Source organism: Numida meleagris, chromosome 9 (genome assembly GCF_002078875.1).
Source record: "Numida meleagris isolate 19003 breed g44 Domestic line chromosome 9, NumMel1.0, whole genome shotgun sequence".
Classification (NCBI taxonomy): Eukaryota; Metazoa; Chordata; class Aves; order Galliformes; family Numididae; genus Numida; species Numida meleagris.
In genome coordinates, this window is record NC_034417.1 from 16016061 (window position 1) to 16030203 (window position 14143).

A 14143-nucleotide genomic window follows, 5' to 3' on the forward strand; every position below is an offset into this window, starting at 1 on the left:
TGCACTTTCCATGGAAATAACTAGGAGGCATTAATTTTGGAGCAACCTATGTATGTTGTTATTTTAGCCTACCTCACTCTGTATGTGATACTCAATTAGCTGTTTGAAGTTCCAAATTGCTGAGTGATGACAGAACATAACTTATCAAAATAAATGGCATCATATTTTTTGCACACTTTTTAGTACTGAAATCTACCAGAAAGGGTTGGCTGACTTTGATCCTTACTGTGCTTTATTTTCATGTTTGATGATTCTCTCCTGTTCCAATACCAAATGATGGTCATTTTCCAGCACTTCCAATTCATAAGTAAGAGCTCACATGATAAGAAAAAAATCTAATCATTTTGTTGTCTTGGCATTTATTTTTCAGCTGACAAAATTGAGTACTTGCTGATTTGAATACCTTTTCAGATGCAGGAAACAACGCTGAGGAACATGCAGACTTTCTGTTTTGCAAACCTTTAGTGTTCAAAGCATATAGAGAACCATGCTATGTTTGAATTCTACAGTTAGAATGTTTTTAAGTATCTCATATTTAATTCTGCTACATAGAACACTGTACAGTAGAAATACAGTTTAAAATCTGCCTGGCTAAAAACATCCTGTTAGCAAATTAATATCTAGTAAATATCCTTGTATCAAGCAGTTCTAGATCAGATAGTATAACTAACTTGTATTTTCTATGTCTGACATTTTTGATTCTGTGATGAGCAGGTAAGCTCATGTTAGATTATATTTTTCCAGTCTAGAGTAGACAGTTGACTCTGTCCTGTACAGAGTCTATTTTTGTCATTAGAAATTCACTTCATTATGCCCTGATCTTCATTTTCATTATATCCTGGGAGATACAATCAGCAGATGATGCTACATAAAGGCTAGCCAAGACTTCATTTAAACAAGTAAAAATGAGAAGTGGCATCAGCATTTATTTGAGATTTAGGTTCTGATATAATAAAACTCACGTAAGTTATTACATTAGCACTAAGCCTGTATTTGAGTGCATGTTAGACCTTAGACTAGTGTGTGGGAGACCAGAATCTGCTCTGCTGCCTTTGAAATATAACTAAAAGCTCATGTATTATTAAAAATAAAATCATTCTCTCTCATTCTTCAGGAGTGGTTTGTGTCTCTATTGAAGTACTTCAGGATGACAGAAGAGACTTTCAATTGTACCAGCTGAAAAAACTGACGTCTTCACTTCTAAGAGTGAGTTTAAGAGTCGGTGATATATTAAAGCTTACACTGGTTGTAGGCAAAGCAAGGAGAAAAAGGATAATTTCCTTTGTTGGTAATGTCCCTATTAAAAAGAATTGTCAAGTCTGAAAATGGAAGTAGTATAAACTTGGGAAATGTTGAGAATTCAAGTAAAATACTTCGGGTTAGGGTAGTTAATTGGCAGGTCTGAAGCATTTGAATGAATTAAAAAAAAAGGAATTACATTTAAGCTAGAAGTCCACTTCAAAACAAGAAATTGAAAAATTCCTTAAATTAAAAACAACCAGTCATGCCATTCTCTAGACAGTGTTTTGAGGGGAGGATGGGGGAAAAATCCAGCGTATTTAGCATTGCCAAATCTGTACTCTTCCTGAAAAAAGTTTTGTGCAGAATTTTGTCCAAGCACACAATTAATTTTAGCTGTTGTTCAGAAGACATCACAGCTTGCAGAGGACCAGCATAATCACTGCCTCACACCTGTGAGACTTTTCAAATTACCTGCTTCAGGGCTGGAGCCTTCCCAATAGATAAACAGGTAACTTCTCAATCACAAATACCTAGTTTGCCCTCTGCACAGTTTCCCACCAAACAAATAAGGGAAAGGCATGCCATACAGCTCATTCCAGCTCTGCGAGGGTGAGATGCTTAATACTTAATTTTGCTTTTTGAAATTCCCTCTCATCCCCTTTTATTGACGGCTGGGCAGGAGGACTGAGAGCTTAAGGGATCTGACATCTATGACTAAGACAGTTAATACGCTGCGTCAGAAAGCTGCCAACGGGAGCCAGGTAGCAGTTTGCCTGATAGCATTACAGAGCAAGAAACTGACGGGTTTTGGGGTGCGTCCTTCAAGCATCGGGAGCTGCTTTGCAATATTTTCAAGCTGCAAGCATACAAGGCAAATGCAAAGGATTATTCCCCCTCCCCTTCCAGTCCCCATCAGTTCCCAGCCCAGCCTGTAATTTGGCAAGATGAATGAAGTGTTTTCAGAGTGTCATCACTCCTGCCTCTGGCAGATTTGCTTCCCCAGTCTGCCTTTCGCCTTTTGGACCTGTCACTCAGCCCTTTGGCAGGGGGGAGGAGGGGGAGGGAGGAGGAAATCATCTCTTTGCTAATCACCTATCACAGGCAATGAAATCCCACAGGCTGCGTGCCAGCTAGGTACATTTCAAAGGGAAATGGAGGGGGGCAAAGTGTCACTCAAGGCAGATATTTATGAAAGATGACAGTTTGCAAATATCTCAATCTTGGACAAGGCTGCTCCAGTGACACAGAGGAGTGTTGCAAAATTGGAAGAGTCAGCAGCCAACATTTATTTCATCAGGACCTGTCCAATCTTCAGTGATCGCTTGACAGTCTGGGGATTGCTGGCACAAGCCGACCTCTTTCTATTGGTTGCTTTCATTTAGTTTGCATGGATCAGTCTAAAGAGTTGTAATAAATATGTAAAGAAGGATGAAAAGAGTAGTTTTGCAGAGCTGCATCCTCAATGGGAGAACCATCACAAAGCTGCGCTACCCTTTTTAGCTATGCCAAATAGGAAGAGTAGTAATTACACTTCTATTGATCGTTACTGTGTGGGAACAATGAGATATAGCCCCGTCTCACTCATGGAGGCCCCCTGCGACTCATGAGCTCTTCCACTGCCACCAGCAGCTGCAACAGTGGTGACAGCTTCTGTGAGGAACCCTTTTCTCACCTCCCCAGCTATCCGTGTGGCACATGCAAGACACCCTTCAGGGTTGGGGTCCAAAATTCGCCACTTTCGTAGCGGTCAATTAAATGTTTTTGAGCCTCTTTTCCACAGCTCTGTCCCATCAGAAAGATTCCCCTCTCCCATCCTCAGAGCTCTGAGGTAACGCCAGGACGGAGAGTGAGACAGGGCTCAGCCAATCAGAGAGCTCCAGAGCCATCACGTGACCAGTCCCGAAGTTTTATTTTCCCGCCCTCGGGCTCGTGCTGTGTTCTGCGGCAGCCATTTTGAGCCACGTGGTTGGTGTGGAGGAGGGGAAAGGAGTTGCGTGGGGGCCTGGGGCTTTGCAGGTGGTGATGCAGCTGTGTGCGTACAGGAGCAAGGGAATATACTCGTCAGAGACAGCAAGGAGTTGTTAAGTTGTGACACCTTGGGAAGCAGACATGCAGAGCACCAAGCAGGTAAGAGGCAAAAACACGGTGATATTGGATGTAGAGCTGCATTCCTTGTGCAAGGAAATGGGGCCAGGGGTTTTCCCCTCAAATGGGGAAAGTGTATCCTAGTCAAGATGTGCTGCTGCCATCCGTCCTCTGGCAAGGAATTGCTTCTGTGGGACTGCTTCCAGCCCGTGTTTCTGCCTTGTTCTGTAGGATCTCAGTTAATGTTTTGAGGACTAGTGCTTCTGGTCATAAGGTAGGTGCTTCTGCTTCTTAATGCTATGTCAATTTGTTTGCTCCTGCTGTAAGCTAATTTGGAGCATGGTGACACAAAAATGCTCTCTCCTACAGCAACAGCGGCCTGACGGGTTGGATTACTCTGCTGTGGGCTGAGTAACAACAGCTTCTGAAATGTGGTGTTAGAAAGGTCTAAAGCAAATGCCATTATTGACAGCAACAGAGGAAAAATGCTGCTAGTTAGTACAAAAACTGTAATTTTCAGGTGAAGGTGTCTTGTTTCTTGTCATTAGTGATGAATTGTAGATAAGTTGGAGTACTCTTTTCTTAATATTCGCTATTTTCACAGTCAGGTGTAAGGCCTAAAATAATATGCTGCTCCAGCTGCTTGCTGTGTGATGCTTTCTTGCATTCGTGCACTGAGGTTGTGATGTGACTTGTGGAGAGTAACTTGGATGGAGGTGGGTTATATTAGCAGAATTGTTCTTCTGCGTTAGGGTTTTAGCATTTCAATTGAAATGGATTGTGAGTTTAATTAAAGGCCTTGTTCTTCCTTTCTTTATGCCTTGCATATCTCGGAGTTTTGCATAATTTGAACTACACTGTGATGTGAAACAGCACCCTTATTTCTGTCATTGGAAACAAAGTTTTTTTTTTTCTTGCAGTCTTGGGGGTTCTTTTAAGTTGCACATGTGTAATGAGGTGGTGATATAGTACAGAGATCCTGAGGAGAGAAACTGCCATTGTTTTGAGTTCAGTTACTGGTGTTAGTATATTTTAAGGTAACAGAGTAATTCAGAACTCTACAAGGATGCTTGTGTTGGTGGATCTTCCAAAATGAGCAGTGAAAGGAAAATAAATGTACCGAGTGGTCTACCTGTTCAAAGTCCAATCATGTCAACTGTGACTATTCACCAGATGCTCTTGAGTATGCATCTTGGTTTTTGCCTGGTTCAAGTGGTGTTTGCAGGTATGTTGAAAGCAGTATACTTGTGTAGAACCTAAGGTGTTAGTGTCATGCTAGCCAGAGTGGTAGAAGTTGCTGTTGTCTTCATTGTCTGCTGTGCTAGATTGTTCAAAGCTGGTGTGAACAATGTTCTTCTGCAGTTCTCTCTCTTGAACTTTCTGTTGGCAGTGCACCGGAAAGCTGATTACCTGAGTGTGTGGGTTACTGAGGAAGAGGTTTGCACCTTTCCTTCCCTCTGGTACAATTACCTTTGCTAAAACAAATTATTCTTACCAAGTGATTCCTGGGGAAAAAAAAATGAAGAGCTATAAAAGACGAGTTAATCATTGCACACCCTGCAAGGAGCAGAAGGCCATTCCAAAGTAATTGAAGTAATCTTCATTATTCTTGCCTTCAATTACATTTCAGAATCAAAAAAGAAGTTGCCTTTTAGACAGTTTCATGATCTAAATCCCAGTTCTATAATTTTTACTTGATGCTTACTTAGGCAAAACTTCTGCTTGATTTTAATGCCTCATAGATTTTTGGAAGAAACTTACTGAAAAAAAAGAAATGAAGAAAAGTCTTGGTCTTTGAAATGGCAGAATCGCAAGCTGTCCTCACAAACACATGTGTAGATCTTGCAAGTCACCTGTCTGTTATTTAAATCTATATTCAAGCAACTGCTTTTCAGGTGCCACCTTGACACCAATTAAGCACACAGCTGTGCATCTGCTCATGGGCATGACTGGACTAGATTAGTGAAATGTTGTAACTTGGCCACCTCAGTTACTGCAGAATAAGCTGAATGATTCTTAATTATTAAACAATTAATGAAGGAAATTAGTGGCTGTATCTGAACTATGTAAAGCAGGTGCAGAGTGTAGTTGCTTACTAGCCCTCATGGAGGTAGTTGGCTGCATGGTTTGAGGGCTAGCAAGCTAATGTTGGCTTATGCTGAAGCATGTAGAGATGTTCTCCAAAGTTCTGGGGTGGAGTAAGAATTTCTGTAAACTGGATTGCTTTTAACCACAGATGCACCTGCATATGTCTCAGAACTGGTATGCCTTTGTGCCATGTATCAGTGCTTTAGTTCTTTGAAATGCCTCATTCCTTGCAGAAAGGAACTTTAAAAAAAATAATAATTCAATATTATTCAATGGAATTCATCCCACAGGACAGGAATTCCCATACAGGTCAGGAAAAAAATACTGTCTCCTTTTCTGAATATCACTTTTCATACGGTAAATCCCTCAGAGTCTTTATTGTGGAATGAATAATAGATTAATCATTCCTCTGTGTGCAATGCTGAGGCTCTCTAATGTCACTGATTATTCTATATTGAATAAATAGTGTTGCTAGGTTGATATGTTTAAGGCAAATGAGATGCTTATTGGTATCCAAGAAGCTAGTTAACAAGATCCATTTTCCTCCATTGACTTCTACTTGTGTATTAATGAGGTTCAAAAATGTCTTTTCTGTGTGTATCAGATAATCGTGCCTTTGTTATTCCCAAGAAGCACACAAATATTTGCTCCATTTATATTTGTATTAATGTGTCACTGAAGCTAAATTTTCAGAAAGGGTATAAATACCATATCCATTAAGCCACTTAAAGGGTGAGTTCTGCAAAACTATACTGCAGTTGTTGCCATGGTAAATATCCATATTTAGGGAACTGTGTGGTATCAAATCTAGCATAAAGGACCAGAAGAAGGAAATGGACTTCTCCCCTGACAACTGTCACCTACCTGTATGTGCTTAAAAAGTTTTAATGGCTGAATGAGTGATGTATTGAGTGGTAATTTAGGAGCGTGATGTGTGAAAACACAGTACTTCCAGAGAACACACAGAGGGGAGAACAGTGAAAGACTTGGACAGAGCCCAGTAAGTGGTGGGCATTAGTGTTAAGATTTTCTGGGCAGTAGTGTTCACTCTTGTCCCCACTAAAAATGAGTGAAGATACTCCTGGAAATTGAATTCTGTACAATTTTTTGTTGTACTAGTCCTTCTCCTTTGCCCTAAGTTAGTCTTAAATAAATGGATGTTTTCTTCTCATTTACACATGATTTGCTGTTCTTTCCTTGACTTCTCCTGTAATGTCTACAGGTGTTTGGAAGGCTGTTAGTCTTAAGAACCGATAGATCTTACATCTATAAAGTAAATCTACTTCACCACTTAATCGTGAATTACAGATAGGATTGGGTGATCTCTTCCATGTTGTTTAGTGATTTTTAATGTTACTTGCTTAGAATAGTTGTAAATGTAGTGATGAAAATGTCACCAGACTCTCACGCAGAAGTTGGGATGAGTTAAAATAAGGAAAGAACTGTCCAAAAAAGGTCAGGTGCTTTCTTTGGTGTTGTATGAGGAGCCAGGCTGGAATGACATAAATTGTGTCTGCTTGCAATGGGCAAGAATCTCTAAATCAACTTCAATTTTTTATTATCTTTTCCTTCTATCAAGATACTGTAGAGCATGAGTAAATTAGTGAAGGCTAGGACCAGCTAATCCTAGTAACTAGGATTGTTTCTTCCCTGCCGTATTTCTAAAATGTTTTAAATAAAAAGAAAATAGCGAGTGCGATTTTGAAATTGATACATCTGAATATTGGTTTTGTTTGAACACTTTGTGTGGTTGGATGAACTGAATGAAAGAAAACCAATAAATATGCCTTAAAAATAACCTAACAAGGACTAATATAAAATCCTGACTTCATGCCTGTTTTGAAAAGTAGACATCCTGGGGCTGAATGGAGAATGAATTACATGTGGATGTTGGGACAAGGGAGTAGCGATTAATATATAGAAAGGCAAGAAGCTTACTCCTTTTCTTCACCTGCCTGGAGCAAATTTCCTGGAAACATCTGCAAATGCAGTATAACGAGAAAGCAGACCTGGGCCCATACTGTGCAGGAAGTCCCAGCCTTTGTCTGCAGTGCGGGATACAATAATATCAGCATGGCGGCTGAACGAAGGGCATCTCTATGTATAAATCCAGATCCCTTTTTTCTCTTTCTGGTGAAGGGAAAAGGGGAGACCAGGGACCAAGTTGAAGAACACCTGGGAGCCATATGGAATTTACTGATATTTAATTAAAATCTTGTAGCTCAGTTTCAAACATTGCAATAACTTAGTAAAGAGTAAAACTTTACTGGATTCAGTGTAGTAAAGCCTGCGAATATTCGCACGTTGCCTACAAATGGCAATTGTCTTCTAATGCAAGCTGAAAGAATTGTTGTTTCTTTGTGGCCCTGATCCAAATCCACAAAATCAGCGGGGGGGCCTCTGGCCACCAGATCAGGTCTGCAGCCTGGCTGGTATCTCAGACCTTCTTGAGTGTTTTGAAAAATGTATGGGACCGAAAATACCATTCTTTGGCCAGACATCGGAACGCTAGCAAAGAGTTGAGGTCAGACTCCTCCAACTGATACTTTTGTTTACAGTTCATATGCAAGAATGGGGTTGATTTCCAGGTATAGCTCTGTTATAGCCAGACTCGTACATAGACCTGCTTGGGGAATTCCAGGTGGTGGAAGTATCATGATAAGAACTTTACCATCAACATGCACAAAAGTCTGGTGAAATATCACTAGTCAGGGATTCAGGTTCCTGCACTCAGCATCAGTTCGTTGCTTTTCCAAGCAAAGGGTGACTTTTTTGAAACAGAGGCTTTCCAGAAGTAGACCACATACCCAAGCATCTCTTGTGCTTGCCAGAAGGTATCCTGGGCATGCTGCATGTTCCTGATACAAAGACAGAACATGAGTAAATATTTCTACTAAAATAAGATTTTAAGTGTCTGTTTGGAATGCAGCTTATGTGGCATGAAAATTCTAGAAATAGTAATTTTCACTTTTCTTCATCTAATGTTTTATCAGAAATGTGGGGAAGAAAAAAGCAAGGGAGATGCATCCTCTCTCCTTTGATTTTTATATCGGGCAATTGGAATTAACTAGCATCTTGTAATAAAGTTAGGTTTGGTGAGATTATTTTAGCTTGCTTGTCATTAAAACTCTGAAAATAACTGAGAACATGAACCATGGTGGCATCTGTGGTTTTTTGGCTTTTTGTGATAGAGTATTTCTTGTTCTTGTCTGGGTTGTTCATATGCTGGAAGGCTTATGAGTTGACATGTATTAAAAAAATTTTAAACTGTAACACCAGATACAGACTTGAATCAAGATTTCTTGTCCTCTGAAGCTTATGAGCCAGTGCTATGACCTGTTGAGCCGAATGCAGTCTGCATTTTTCAAACAAACTGCGCCTCAGTAAGTGACCAGATCTTAGACTCGAACCTTCCATAACTTTCAGAAAGTTGGAAATCATATATTACATGAGCCTGTTTCAAGTTACAGTGCAGTATCAAGATCATAAATATAGCAGTGCAGTCCTAGAATAACATGTTGTATTTTCTGTGATGGCTGGCAGTCTTGCAGGCACTTAAAAGAAATCGGTGCGTAATGAAAACCAAGTCTATAGAATGCTTCACTTCATTCTCGTATCCTATAAGGTTTGCATCTCACAGGGGTCTGAAAGGCTATAAAAGGATAATTATATGAAAAAACCAAAATTGGTTGTGGTGTTCATTGCAGGGCGTGAAGAGGAGAAAACTCCTGGGTCTTTTAGTTTTTAGATTTTAGTTTTTATCTGTATGCAGTTACATAAGTCTACTTCAAAGAAAAGCGGGGTACGAAGCAGGTGGTGAAGATTTTGTGATGGGGATCAGCAGCTCAGTGGTTAGGAGGACGCTTGCAGAAAGGTTATTCTGCAGATGAAGTGGTTGCTGCTTATTTAGTTGTGATTTCTTCAACACCTAGGGTGGGAAAGCGAAGGTATGTTATATTCCTGATTTGGTTCCTCAGAAGTGCATAAGATAAATTACATCTAATGACTGGCTTTGAAAAAGAAAATAAAGCAGGACTGCCACCAGTGTCTTTGAAATACACTTCGAGAGTTTTTAATCTGAGACTTAACTTCCGAGTAGTCCACTGGAGCTGGTCAGAATGGCACAGATGAATGTAAGGGGAGGGCAAGGATGACTAATTGAAAACTGGGAGCACTTTGCAAACTCTATTACATGAAATGTGAGAAGTGTAACACAGCAGAAACGAGGCGACGGCTGGTGTAAGCGGTTAATTGTGTTGTACGGTGGTGTGTTAGAGCAGCACACTTTGTTAGAATCTGATCTACTGCCATTTCCATCGTCCTCGTTCCTTGATGACTTGGGTTACAGAGATGACCATTTGGGTGAGAGTGTCCCTGGGGAGCCAGCTTGCATTAACCCGGACATTTCCTCTATTTGATGTGCCTTTATCACACTGCAGTGGCTCTAGTTATTTTTTTACTAATGCACAGCAGTGATTTGTTAAAAGAGAATTTATTTAATTCAGGATGAATATAGGCTTTTACGTTAAAAGCCCCAGCTAGTCTTTACCTGTAAATGAGGAAGGCTTATTTGTCTGCTAACATCAGTGTCAGCTGTAGGCCAGAAGTGCTGTTTTCCGTAAATATCTTTTAGAGTTCACTTATTCCCCTTTTCCCCTGAATAATGGGAGAGCAGTCTTCTTCACAAAGTTACTGAAACAATCAGGTAATGATTCTGCAGCACTGTGGGCTGCTTTAATGCTCTTGTTACTGTTCCAGCAGGAGCTGTAATCGTGTACAAAACCCAATATTGATGCAGTTTGCTACATCTATATTCCCCTCTTCACTGTTGTGTCAAATGTCTGCTCGCTGAGGTTTGGGAAATAGCAGCTTTTATTTTAGTGTAGCCCTGAACTTTTCTCCATTTCATGTCTATGCTCTCGCTTTGAAAGTAGTTGGTATTGTTTGGGGGGAGAGGTCCTCCTGAATTTCTGAATTGTAAAACCTCAGCTACAAGAACTAATTGTGAAGCTTTGCAGTTCTTGAAAACTTCCCGAGTTCCTACTTTTCCTTCTTTCTCTTACTAAGCACTTCACTAAGGATCAGGAAAACTAGTATCTGTCTGTTTACAGTGTAGGCATTAATAATTAAACATGCGAAGTATTTTGGTACTTAAGGAGCATGTTCCAAAACAGCCAGGCTTTGTTTTTAAGAAATAGAAGTATGCTAGAATGTTTTGTCTTGGCATTGGCAAGTACAGGACTGTATGTGGATTTTTGTATGGATGAAATGGATAATTTGAGGCTATTCGAATCTGAATGCAGTAACTTAACAAGTATTTTTTCTGGGGCGGGTTATAAAGCTTCTAAGACCAATAGTTCCTTCAAGACCCCTAGGAATAATTTGAATCAGGGCCAGACGCTGTAACCCTTAGCCCAGAATGAGAAGTGAGCTTTCTAGTTGTGGATTGGCAGCTGCTCACAGAACTGTGTTACCACAGATCTGCACTTAAGCCAGTTGAACAACTCTATGCTTTTTCTGCTCTTTTGCTGGATACTGTCTGTGGGCACAGCTGACTGCCTGTGTAAGCGTAGCAGGAAGCCTGAGTCAGGCTGCATCAGCCCTGTTCCAGGGGAAGCGCAAATAACTGAATAGCTGATCGCGTAACTCAGACGCAACAAGTGTACTGCCTGAGGTCTGTGTTGCAGTGTGGATTCTGACATGCTTTGCAAATGTGTTCCTTCACAAATAAGTCCTGTATGAACTGTTTTGATGCACCTGTAGTGCATGTGAGCTGAGGTGGGAAGGAGTGGTCACGTGCATTGGCTCAGTGAGAGCAGCTACAAGTCAAAGCCTCTGTAATGTGTAAATGCACACTTAGTTCCTTGTGCAGTGGAAGTGCTGCTGCTCATGATGCTTGTGGGGGATTTGGGGGAGAGAGAGGGAAGGCTTTTGTTAATTTCTCAGTTCAGTTTGCCCAAGTGCATAATCAGAAAACAACCTCATGTCATGAAATAATTGAGATGAAGTGTTTTTCTGACAGGTGGAAACTGCAGTATTGTGTTACCAGTTTTATTTTGTACATGGTACTGGCTCAGATGAGAGAAACTTCTGCCTACCTGTTGGCTTCTTCGAGTGGAGCACCGAGCCTTGTTGGCCTGCAGAGAGCTGAGGCCTTGTCTGACAGGAAGGTGCATACATAAAACAGTGATTCACAATAAAACACATACCAAAAAAATGTTCACCAAGGTACAAAACCAGCAGGTTCTTCCCCCACTTGCCCATGGACCAAAGTCATATTTAGGAGCAATGTGGCACTTCTTGCCACGGGCCATCTTGGCTGGACCTTGCTGGAAGTTGTGTACAGTGCAGTAATGAGTGCTGAAACTAGCCACAGTGAGGTTCCAATGAGGAATAAAGTATATGCTCTCCCTATGTGCTTTTTCAAAAATGAATTATGCTATTAAGTGCCAAGAAGAAAATTAGCTATGAGCTTTTAAATTTAAAATGATCCCCTTTTTAATTGTAAAACAGTGGCACTTAACTACTATTGATCCAACAGAGACACATTAGGGAACAGGGTCACCATAACTGTTAATATTCACTGCTTAGTGAAAGAGCATCAAAGGACATTTTAATGTCACAGACTTTCTTAGGGAGTTTTTAAAGAAAGCTTAAATCGGCCAGCCTATGAATGAAAAGGACATGAGGTAGACAAATGTAGAAACAAATGTGATAGCAATTTTCTGCTAATCAAATCATAACTCAGAATTGATTTTTAGGCAGAAGCTTATGTCATATAGATTTCAAGGCATACCGACATTTACAGATTTAGAGTATGTATTTTTTTGTGGACTAGGACTTGATAAAGGATGATTGTCAGGGAGGGAAGGTTTAGTTAGTGCTGGTGTGCTAGCGCTCAGCAAATTCTTGGCTGCTGTCTGAGCCATTCTGACTCCTAACCTGGCAAGTACCATGAAGCAGGGAACTCCTCCTTCAAGGGCATACGGATTTTTTTTTTTGTGGATACTGTGGTGAACAGTGTTTCTCTGAAAATCTCTTGATGTGACCACCCAAAAAGTGAAGCGTTGCTTTGCTGTATCAGACTAGAAATGCCTGTAAGTTTGACACTAACTATGGTAGTGGCAGCGCAGTCTGTTTCCAGATGCTAACACGACATTCTCGGTAGTCATCATTTTTGCAATCAAAATGTTTCATTGAAGTTTTAAAATTTTCATTCTTTTCCCAGTGAGAATTTATCCTTGAGCTTTTTTCAAGCTATGAACTAATGTGATACTAGCAGGGCTAACTCAAGAATCTTCAGGAATCATCTGATAGTATCCTAACCAGATTTTAAGTAGTATTCCAGAAATGATTCTAATTGCGAGTGCTCTGATGAAGAACTTGGAGGAATTCCCTATTAAGTCAGTTTCTCATGATAGCTTGTTTACTTCCGTATTTAAGTTGTCATTTTATTTCTTCACCCAGTTTTTATAAGGATTACGAAATGAGTATTGCAACTTTTGAAGGGAGCGTACTGAGGAAAATACCACCCATGCTGAATGGGAGAGGTGGTGGCTATTGCTTCAGGTGCAGGGTATGCAATGTTTCTTCAGACTGGGAGCTCCTCAGAGCACTGGCTGGTATCACTGTGTGGTTTTTCATAGCCCCTTGCCTAACATACCAGCTTTCCTAATGTAGGGTTAAATCTATCTATACAGTTCTTACTTCAGGGGAGGGCAGAATCATAAAAGGAATAATTAGCCATTATTTGAAAGTTGCTGCTTCAAAAATCAAACTTTCCTAAATGCAACAACTGACTCAGAGCTGAAAACGATTGGATATGATTAGGGAGGTTTCTTCCATTTAAAATAAAATAAAGCAAGGGTAATTGCCATGCAAGAGAAGCAGCTTTCTGCCTTTCAGGGGCAGCTTGGAGAAGTCTTTTATCCATAAAGACCTTATACGGGAATTTTAAATGAGAGGATGCCTTTATCCTATAGGATGGAATTTGATAACTAGGCTCCGTACCTCCTTCACTTGGGGTGATTAGGTCTCTTTCACTCTTGGGAACTGTACAGTGTATGGGTTGTGAAGGAACTGATAGTTCTTGTCTCTGTTGTGAAGACAGTGTGGTTGCAGGAGCCCTCTTGGGACTCTTATAATGATCAGTGCAGAAAACTCAAGTCTATCCTGGAGCGAGAAAGTGCATCGTTTAATGAAAACGTTGTCTGTTATTAATAGAGTGATGGTAGAACTGAGGAAGAAGCAGGCCTGCGGGGCCTGTGGGTCTTCGGCTAAGTGTTTCTACTCTGCTTCTCTTTTCTTTTTTTTTTTTTTTTCCTTCCCAACCCCTGGAAAAGAGCAGTTACAGTAACCTCGAGGAAGAGATACAATCAAGAGACAGCCTAGAGCAAGAAAAGGTCTCTGTTGTTTTTCAGTGAGGTCATTTGTAGTTCACAAAGCAAGGTCAGAGGGATGAGACTGCTGCAGGCTCTACACGCAGTCACTATCACTAAAAGTTAAATTTTCATTTTTTCATACACGTCTTGCTGTATTTTGTTGGGGACTATGTAGGTTTCTTATTACAGAGCATCTGATCAACTGTATTCTCCATAACAAGCAAATGTGTTTGCCTGACTTCCAGAGACTTGTTTTGTTAATCATACACTGTGAAATCAGTTAGTAATCACACAGGAATGGGTATGTGTGAGACATTAACCTATAAACTAACAGACAGATAGAATGA

The 14143-nt window shown here is 40.5% G+C and overlaps 1 long non-coding RNA gene across 2 annotated transcripts in view; it reads left to right on the forward strand.

Moving 5' to 3' along the window:
* LOC110403681 overlaps window positions 3180–14143 on the forward strand; it is a 113418-nt gene continuing 102454 nt past the window's right edge. For both annotated transcript variants that reach the window (XR_002441791.1, XR_002441790.1), the window contains exon 1: window positions 3180–3369. This is a non-coding gene — a long non-coding RNA (uncharacterized LOC110403681). The remainder of the gene's footprint in view (window positions 3370–14143) is intronic.